General features: G+C 37.9%; 1 long non-coding RNA gene across 1 annotated transcript in view; it reads right to left on the bottom strand.

Annotated features, from left to right (window-relative positions):
* Window positions 1–1,630: 1,630 nt before the first annotated feature.
* LOC138144154 (uncharacterized) overlaps window positions 1,631–9,440 on the bottom strand; it is a 21,085-nt gene continuing 13,275 nt past the window's right edge. Inside the window, exons 2-4 of the long non-coding RNA XR_011163870.1 lie at window positions 5,660–5,793; window positions 4,971–5,028; window positions 1,631–1,888 (exon numbers count right to left, since the gene is read on the bottom strand). This is a non-coding gene — a long non-coding RNA (uncharacterized lncRNA). The remainder of the gene's footprint in view (window positions 1,889–4,970; window positions 5,029–5,659; window positions 5,794–9,440) is intronic.

Raw genomic sequence — 9,440 nt, 5'->3', positions numbered from 1 at the left:
TTCTCTCAGAACTGTCATGAACTTGATGTGATCCTCTCTTCAGAGGACATCCATTCATGCTTTGGAACAGGAAATGAGATGCTAATTTCCTCATCCATAAAATCATGATAATAATAACAACACACACCTTACTTGCCTCACAGGATGGAAGAATAGAAGGTGATGAGGTAATGAAGGTGAAAGAGCATTGAACACAAGATACTCTGAAAACAGGAGGTAGGATGATTATCTCTCCTTGTTATTACCTCTTCTCTGTCATTTGGTCCATGCTGTTGAAGTGACAGACATAGGGTACAGTAGAAGGCTCTCCCACCACCTTTTATGTCTGAATACACTTCTGAGACCTGATGCATCTACTCTTACTAGGGCTGGTTTTCTAGTCTATTTTGTTATTGTTGTTTTTGAGTTGTTTCAGTTGGGTCTGACTCTTTGTGATCCCATCTGGGGTTTTCTTGGCAAAGATACTGAAGTGGTTTGCTATTTCTTTCTCCAGCTCATTTTACAGATGAGGAAACTGAGACCAATAGAGTTAAGTGACTTTTCCAGAGTCACAAAGCCAGTATCTGAGGTCAGATTTGAACTCAGGTCCTCATGATTCCATGGTGGGAACTTTGTCCACTTTCCCAATTACTTTACCTTGCAAATAAATACTGGTCACCTCCAATTCCAAAGAACGTGGTTGTTTTTTTTAATTCAACTTTGATTTTTCTTCCCAGATCACAAAGGGATCAGTGAAGTAATTATTCTTTTTACTGATCTGGAATAAGAATCACAGATTTAAATAGACCTCAGAGGTTATTTAGGTCAACCCTGGAATTTTGTCAGACCTAGTGAGATTAAATGATTTGATAGTGACCAAATGATAGCAAATGGTACAGCCAGGATTTGATCCCAATGTTTATGACTCTATATTCAGCATGATGCAGATGCACGTGCATATGCATATGATCATACATGTGTGGTCTATATATGTATATGTGTGTACACGTACATGTACATGCATACTCTACACACATGCATATATATATATATAATGAAATGAATCTCTATTTTGTATTACTTGCTTTTCCTGCTAAGTATATAGTAAATCCAACATGACACTTTCAAAGTTACCCTGCATGTCTGTTTCTTTCTGGTCACATTCTTTCCATTGTATTCTTTAAAACCATATGCCTCTTTTCTTTCTTTACTGCATTTTTTTTGTGTGTGGCAACTTTATTGCTGGCTCCCACCTCTGTTTAAGAAAAAAGAAGAAAAACAAAACTCTTGTAACCAATGTTCTATTGCATCATGTTGATAGGACTAAGGCATGTCTGCAATTCAAAGAAAACAATGAAAATAAAAACCAAGTTATTTGAGCTCAACATTTTCTGACACTTTAAAAAAAAAAACCAATAATCTGATAAAATTAGACCCTGCTCATAAATTCAGAATGAATATATTTTGAAAAAGCATAGGAGAAAAACCACAAAATTAAGTCTACTCCTTATGACTTTAGTTAAGCAGATTAAACCTACATCTCCCAAATACTATGATGATAAAAAGCATAAAATTTCAGAAGCACAAGAGAAGAGTTCAGTTTGAAAAAATACAGTTTGACTACGAATGTAAGAAGATGATGCCAAGAATAGTGCAATTGAAAGAATTTATTAAAATAAGCAGATTTGGGAAGACAGTGATAGAAATACAGACCTAAAAATGGCTCTATTGTCTTTAATTTCTGTACATTTTTATTACAAATGCAGAAAGTAGAAGCAACTCCTGGAATTTGCTAACTTGCCTCCTGTAGCCCTTTGCTCCATCCCTGATGGTCTTCTAGGCTTTGAAAGCATGCTTGGATCTTCCATCACTCTATTGTCCCAGGCCAAATTCTTCTTGGTCACTGGACCTGAAAGCAATTTCAGATTTGCGATTCTGTGAACTGATTATTCTAAGTAGGGTTGAGTGATACTTTGGATAGAATGTGTAAAGCATGGAATGACACTGAACTGAAGAAAACATGAAAGACAGATAATGGGGAGGGAAGGATCTTGGGTACCCCAGTGCTGTTGTGGTCTCTACAAGTGTTAAATGGATGGGGAAGAGCTTATCTGAGCTATACAGTTGCCAGCTCAACTAATTATTCTTTACACTGATTTTTTTTTTTTTGCTTTTTGGAGGGCAATTGGGGCTAAGTGACTTGCCCAAGGTCACACAGCTAGATTTTATGTTAAGTGTCTGAGGTCGGATTTGAACTCAGGGTCCTCCTGACTCCAGGGCTGGTGCTGTATTCACTGTGCCACCTAGCCACCCCAACACTGAATTTTTTTAAAGGATGTGGAAGGACTGTTCATTTCTGAAGCAAGACCTTCTAACTTTTGCCTCCCAAGGACAAAACCCCCACTGTCCTGTCTTAGAGTAGTGGTTTATTCAAAACATATTTTAAACTAAAAAAAAAAAATACAAAACCCTCCTAACAACTAGTAGAAAGAGGGATTTGCTTTTTGCCCTCAAAAGAAAAAATTGGGATAAATGGGTAGAAGATACAGAGGCAGATTTTGCCTCAATATAAGGAAAAAACTTCCTATCAAACAGTCATCCAAAAGTAAAGGTTTATGCTGCCTTGGGAAGTAGTGGATTCTCTCTTATTGGAATACTTTAAGTAGAGTCAGGCTGACCACTTTTCAGGGATGTTGTAAGGGAGATTCCTATTTAGATAGGGCTTGGATTAGGTGGCCTCTGAAGTCCTTTCAAATACTGAGATTCTATTACTTGAAAATAACAATCACTTTAAATTTATTGTAGCAAAGGAGGGAGTAAAGAAAGGATTAAACTATACCTTCTCTAATCCCAAGTGTCTCCCTCTTTACTTCAGCACTTTATTCATCTCTATCACAGTCTAAAATTGAACTGATATTATTCAATTGTTTCAACTGACTACTGCTGTGAAGAAGAACCAAGTATGGTATAAAATAATGATAAGTCCTCAGTGACTAATGAACAGCAAAGTCTAACTTTCAAACCACAAATATTTATTCTAACCAACACAATTACCTCCCGAGGTTTTGAAAGCCACAGGTTGAGAAAGAAAAACATTCATCAGAGTGCTTGACTCTGGTGTAAACTCATCTCAGACCATTTAATCTGACCAAGACATTTCAGTTAGGCCGTTTCTACTGATCTAATCATCAGGCCTGAGATCTGACTTATACAAATGCTAGCTAATAACGATAAAGGGAAATTCAAAAATCAACCTCCCATTAATGGTGGGAAAGTGCCAACAATAAGCTGAAAAATCTGCATTTATCTTATCGGAGATGGAAGAATTTAATATTGATTTGAAACACCCCAAATAGACATTCTAAGACTGTTTTGAACACTTGTCCCTGCTTCTCTCTGTTTGCTCAGACCTTTCCACTTTTAACTACAAGAGAGCTAATTCTGCCAAAGCATGGTTCTTTGGAGAACTTTATGGAACCCAGGAATATTCTCTCTACATTTTCTAGAGCTCTTCCCACCCTCCCAACTCTGTCCTAATCAGAGTCAAGGCAGTAAGCATCTCTGAAGCATTGATTTGACCTTAGATTCCAAACCTTGAAGACAATGGACTCCCAACTCATCTAGTTTATTTCTGCCCTTTAGTCTATCTACCCACAGTTCTCCTCATCTTGTGGTGTGGAGACAAGAATACTGGACTTGAGTATTTCATGTGATATTGGGCAGGCTGTATCAGTTTTATCATGTAATGAGGCCATTGGACTAGATAATGTTGCAGGGGTCTTTAACCTGGGATCTGTGAACTTGGATGGGAAAAAAAATCATCTTTATTCCAGTATAATTGGTTTCCTCTTCAACACCACGCATTTTATTTAATATATTTTGAAAACATCATTCACAGGTTTCACCAGACTACCAAAGGCATCCATGACACTTGCAAGATAGGTTAAGATTTCTCTTCTAACTCTAACATCCTGAAGGATCTCTGATATTCTTTTTTTCTTTTTTTGCTTTTTGTAGGGGCAATTGGGGTTAAGTGACTTGCCCAAGGTCACACGACTAGTAAGTGTTAAGTGTCTGAGGCCGGATTTGAACTCAGGTCCTCCTGACTCCAGGGCTGGTGCTCTACTCACTGCACCATCTAGCTGCCCCTCTTATGTTCTTTCAAGATGGGCATAGCTAAAGTGTGCTCTTACTAATTTAACTAGATGAACAGGGCTAGCTTTTCACTTAGAAGGGGTGTGTAGGTGCAATTATATCTTTTGACTTGCTTGGGCTTCTGGGAAAATATCTATTAGCACTGTACTTCCATGGTCCACATACACAGATCTTTAAATTCCACTATTAAATATTCATAGGCTCATAGCCTGGACCAGGGTCACCCAGCTATCAAATGCTTGAGGTGGGATTGGTACTCAGAATTTGAGGGTAGATTTGAATTCAGGTCTTCTTAATCCCAAATCCAGGACTCTTTCTCATGGAACTTGAATCCACAACTCTAAGATTGAGTCTAATGCTTTAGCAACTCAGTTTACTAGACATTCATTCCTTTTGTATTAAGGCATTGGAGGGGCAGCTAGGTGGCACAATGGATAGAACACTGGGTTTGGAATCAGGATTTATCTTCATGAATTCAAATCCATCCTTAGACATCTACTATGTGACCCTGGGCACATCACTTAACCCTGTTTCCTTAAATTCCTTATCTGTGAAACAAGATAGAGACAGAAATGTCAAACGACTGCAGCATCTTTGCCAAGAAAACCCCAAATGGGGTCACAATGAGACATGAATGAAACAATAAAAATTGGGTTATCCAGCAGTTCGGGTTAAAATTCATAGATCAGAATTCTTTTGACAAATTAGTTAGCCAAATGTAAGGGGGAGAAAGACAGGAATAGATTATAGAAGATGGAGCTGGTTAGGTACCAGCATCATGAGGACACACTTACTTCTTTCACATATGCATTAAAAAACATTTATTAAACACTTACTATGTGTAAAGTACCGTCTTCAGAGGCAGTGAGGTGTCAAAGTAGATAAACCCCAGACCTGGAATCAGGAAAACCTGAGTTCAAATTCAGCTTCAAACAATAGGTGAGTGATCCTGTGCAAGTAAATCACTTGACTTCTCTTGGTCACTTTACTCATCTGTAAAATGGGGATAATCACCTCTTAAGGTGGTTTTGAGGATCAAATGAGATAATATACACAAAACTTTACAACCTTAAAACCCTATATAAGTACTAGTTATTCAGAGTAAGGGAGGATAATTGTCATTTAGAATCTCACGAGTAGGAGTGTGGGTAAATGAATTTTAGACACCCAGGGAACCCCAGAATAAGGGAGATGAGCTCAGAAAGGTACTGTGGGAGGGCTCCAAAGACATTTGACATGTTTGTCTGGGGCTGTCCCTATAGGTGAAGAAAGGAAATCATATTGATAACTAAGTTTTCCCCTTTTTATCTATCTGTCTGTCTGTCTATCTATCCATCTGTCTATGTCTAATAAAAATTCCTTTTAGGATCTTCCAATCACAATATGTTATAGAAAGATCTGAAATAGACTCTCAGCTTCTTGGGACCACAGTTTGTAACATCCAATCAAGATTTTAGGGAATGAAAGCACTTGTAAAATATAAAACTTTATATAGATAAATGGGGGTGACCATCACCACCATTACCTCTTCACAGGTCCCTTCCAGGTTTAATGATCTTTGATATTGGTTCGGTCACATCCCTTTTAATTCACAGGCAAGAGAACATCCAAAGGCTTCCAGGTGCTTTTCTTTCAATATTATTGCCTTATTGGCAGTCTCTGTAAGTACAGGAAAACAACTGACCTTCCATACCTCAGTTTCATGAGCAAAAATCAAGAAACAGTGACATGCTATAATAGCTCTGAGGTCATGAGAAATTATTAGAACAGAAAAACATGTAAAGCATCTACTAAGAACTAGAAAATGAGAAGGAATTAAGCATGAAGATTTTTCAAGAAATGCACCATGATTATGATTCTATCGATGGCAAACTGCTTGAGGACAGGGATGAAGTCTTATTCTTTAATGTATCCCCTCACAGTGGCTAACAAAATATCTAAAAATTTTTCCCAGTAAAACTGAATTGCTAAGCAAACATTTGTTTAAAGAAGGAAAGGACTTTATTCACTGAACTTGCTGTGAACCTATTATCATAATAAGCCAGATGCAGCTAGGTATTTAGCAAATGCTTTCAGTAGTGGTAACATAAACATAAAACATACAGCCTTTGAGTTGTAATGGATCTTGGAGGCCATCAAGTCCAATCGGGAACTAATCCTCAGAGAAGCGAAGTGCCTTCCCTAAGGCAGATCAAGGGGAGATTTAGGACTAGAATTCAGGTCTCTGGTAACCACTCTGGTACTCTTTTCACAATCCCATGTGGCATTTTATTTTATTTATTCATTGTTAATGAGTGTGCTTGGCTCTCAAAAACTAGCCGAAAGCTCTTTCAGGGAGTTTTCCTTCATATTGATGTTTTAAGGACTAGGTTATTTACCAAACGTTTCATTCTACATTTAAAAACTGTATCCAACAGGCTCATGTATCCATTTGCTGTTGACAGCAATCAATATTAGTTGTTCAGTCTTTTCAGTCATATCCAACTCTTCATGACCTCATTTAGGTTTTTCTTGGTAGAGATACTGGACTGGTTTGCCATTTCTTTTTCCAGCTCATTTTACAGGTAAGGAAACTGAGGCAAAAAGGGTGAAGTGATTTGCCCAGGGACACAGCTAGTAAGGATATCTGAGGCCAGATTTGAACTCAGGAAGATGAGTCTTCCTTACTTCAAGTTTGACACTTTATCTACTGTACCACTTAGCTGCCCTAATCAACATTAAGCCGTGCTATAATCCAAATGAATTTATGCTTATAATATTAATTATTGATGTGGTTTTATTAGTCAAACGTAGACATCTTCTAGGAAGTTTTATTTAATTAATCACTATCAGATGTTACCATATCAGTGATGAAGTTTCATTTCTCATATTTCTGTGAATTTTTAGGGGACAGATAACAGTATTTCCTGGGGTAGAAGCTCCTTAAAAGGCAGAGATTATATTCTATCTCTTTATCTCCAGTGTCTAGTAGGACGCCTGGCACATAGTAAGCACTTAATAGATATTTGTTGCATTAATAATATCTAATATTCATATACTGCTTTAAGGCATCCAACTATCCTTTGTAAGGAGTTAGAAGCTTGCTTCAAATCATTCAAAAAGAATGATTGAGCATGGATTACTGGTCTTTGATTCAATAGATTTTTTGAGAGCAATCAGGCCTGAGTATTAGGAAGATTAATTAGGCAACTTTGTGAAAGATGGTTTGAATGGGGAGAAAATGAAAGCAGGAAGATCAGTTAAGAGATTATTAGTATAGTGTAAGAAAGAGACATTCAGAATCCGAATTACTGTGGCAACTATGGGATTAGAAAGGAGTGCATTGTTGAAAGAGATGTTGTAGAACTATCATTGAAAGGAATTAATAATTGATTGGAATGGAGTGATGAGGGGAAAAGGAAGAGTGAGGAAATAATCCAATATCATCAATTTGGATAATTGGATAATCTGTGAATAGTGATATCCACTTAAAGAAAAAGGGAAATTAGGAAAGAACAAATGATTTGGAGGACCATGTGTTGAGTTTAATTTCTGGACATGTGGATAATGTGCTGGTGGGACATCATGGTGGAGATGTCCAGGATTAAGCCAGGAGTGAAAGGCTAGAGTTGGTGAGATAACCTGGGACTGGAGCCCCAGATTTTGGTGTCATTTACATGAACGTTATAGTTGAAGCTATGGGTGAAGTCACCAAGGAAGAGAGCATTGAGAGAAGGACAAAGGACAGGCTCATCTCAGAGGATGCCTATATTTAGGCCACAAGAGAAGGAAGAAGAGTTAGCAACAGAAATGGAGGAGAAGTGATACAGAAAAGTAGGTGATCCTAGGCTCAGAGAAGCCAAAGGAAGGTACAATTTTAAAACTGGAAGGGACCTCAGAGTCAGGAAGTCTACTGGGTAGTTGATGGAGGATTTTCTAATTGATTAATACCCCCAACAAGTATTTATTTAGACCTCCTTCTTTGGATGGCTTTACACGAGAGGAAAACCACAGCCTCCATTGTTAATTTTATACCACTTTGGTGGAGCTATGATTGGTAGGAATTTTTCTTACTTCGAGTCCAAATTCATTTCTTTTTAACTTCTACTCTCTGTTCCTAATTCTCCCCATTAGGGCTAAATAGAACAAATCTTTTTCCTCTTCCACATGACTGCTTTTCAAATACTAGAAAGTCATTAAGTGGCCCCTCCCCAAGTTCTCTCTTTAGGCTCATCATCTTTGTTCCCTTCAACCATTCTCATATTGCATAAATTTAAAGTCATTCACCATTCTTGTTGATATTCTCTAGGACTTTATCCAGGACCTCCCTAGCTTGGCATGGAAGCATGCTCCTTTGAACACAACATGACATTCTAGATGTGGCCAGGCCACTTTGGGTCTCTCAGTCTTCCCTAGTCTTTTATGTCTCACTTATGGCAGTCTAAGATTGTGCTAACTTTATTGGCATTCATATCACACTGTTGACTCATACTGAATTTTCAATCCACCGTGCCCTCCCCAAGGGCTTTTTCAAATGAATTGAAAATCTACTTTACACATCTAATACTTGTGATATTTTTTTAAACTTTAGCAGGATGTTTCAATTTATCCGTATTAAATTTAATCTTATAACAAAAATAATAGCTAACATTTATATAATGCTCATTATATGTCAGACACTGTTGTAAATACTTTCCAGATGTTATCTCATTTGATCCTCACAAGAAACTCGGGCAGTAGATGCTGTTATTATTCCCATTTTACAGTTGAGGAAAATGAGATGAACAGAAGTTAAGTGACTTGCCCAAGGTCATACAGCTAGAAAGGCATTGAGGCCAGATATGAACTGACTCCAGGCCCAGAGCTCTATCTACTGTACCACCAGTGGCTATCTGATCTTAGTAGATTTGTCCTAATTTCTTCCTAGTTTCTTCAGATCATCTTGGAACTTGGATCTGTCATGCAATGGATTGGCTGCCTCTCCTGGCTTTGTGTCATCTGCACATTTGATAAGCATCCAATCAATGACTACATCTAAGTCATTAATAAAAATGTTAACCTGGGAAGTGGTGTGGATTATTGATGAAACAGGATCCTGGAGTAGGAAGGAAGATACAGAAAATGAGGAAAACTTTAAGTTAGATACTGAAGCGCTTAAGAATGGTAAAGTATCTTGAATATTGCTAGACAACCACAGAATCATAAAATTTCAGACTTGGAAGGGACTGCTGAGGCCATCTTGTTCAACCAATACCCCCAGGGGAATCCTCACTTCAGCACATCTGTTCTCACTGCTGCTTCAGAGTTCCGCCCCCCCCCCCCCCCCC

The sequence above is a fragment of the Petaurus breviceps genome, unplaced genomic scaffold, assembly GCF_028583685.1.
Source record: "Petaurus breviceps papuanus isolate PSGF00001 unplaced genomic scaffold, PetGlider_PUasm1.0 90692, whole genome shotgun sequence".
Taxonomy (NCBI): Eukaryota; Metazoa; Chordata; class Mammalia; order Diprotodontia; family Petauridae; genus Petaurus; species Petaurus breviceps.
This window is presented reverse-complemented; position numbering and strand designations above follow the sequence as displayed.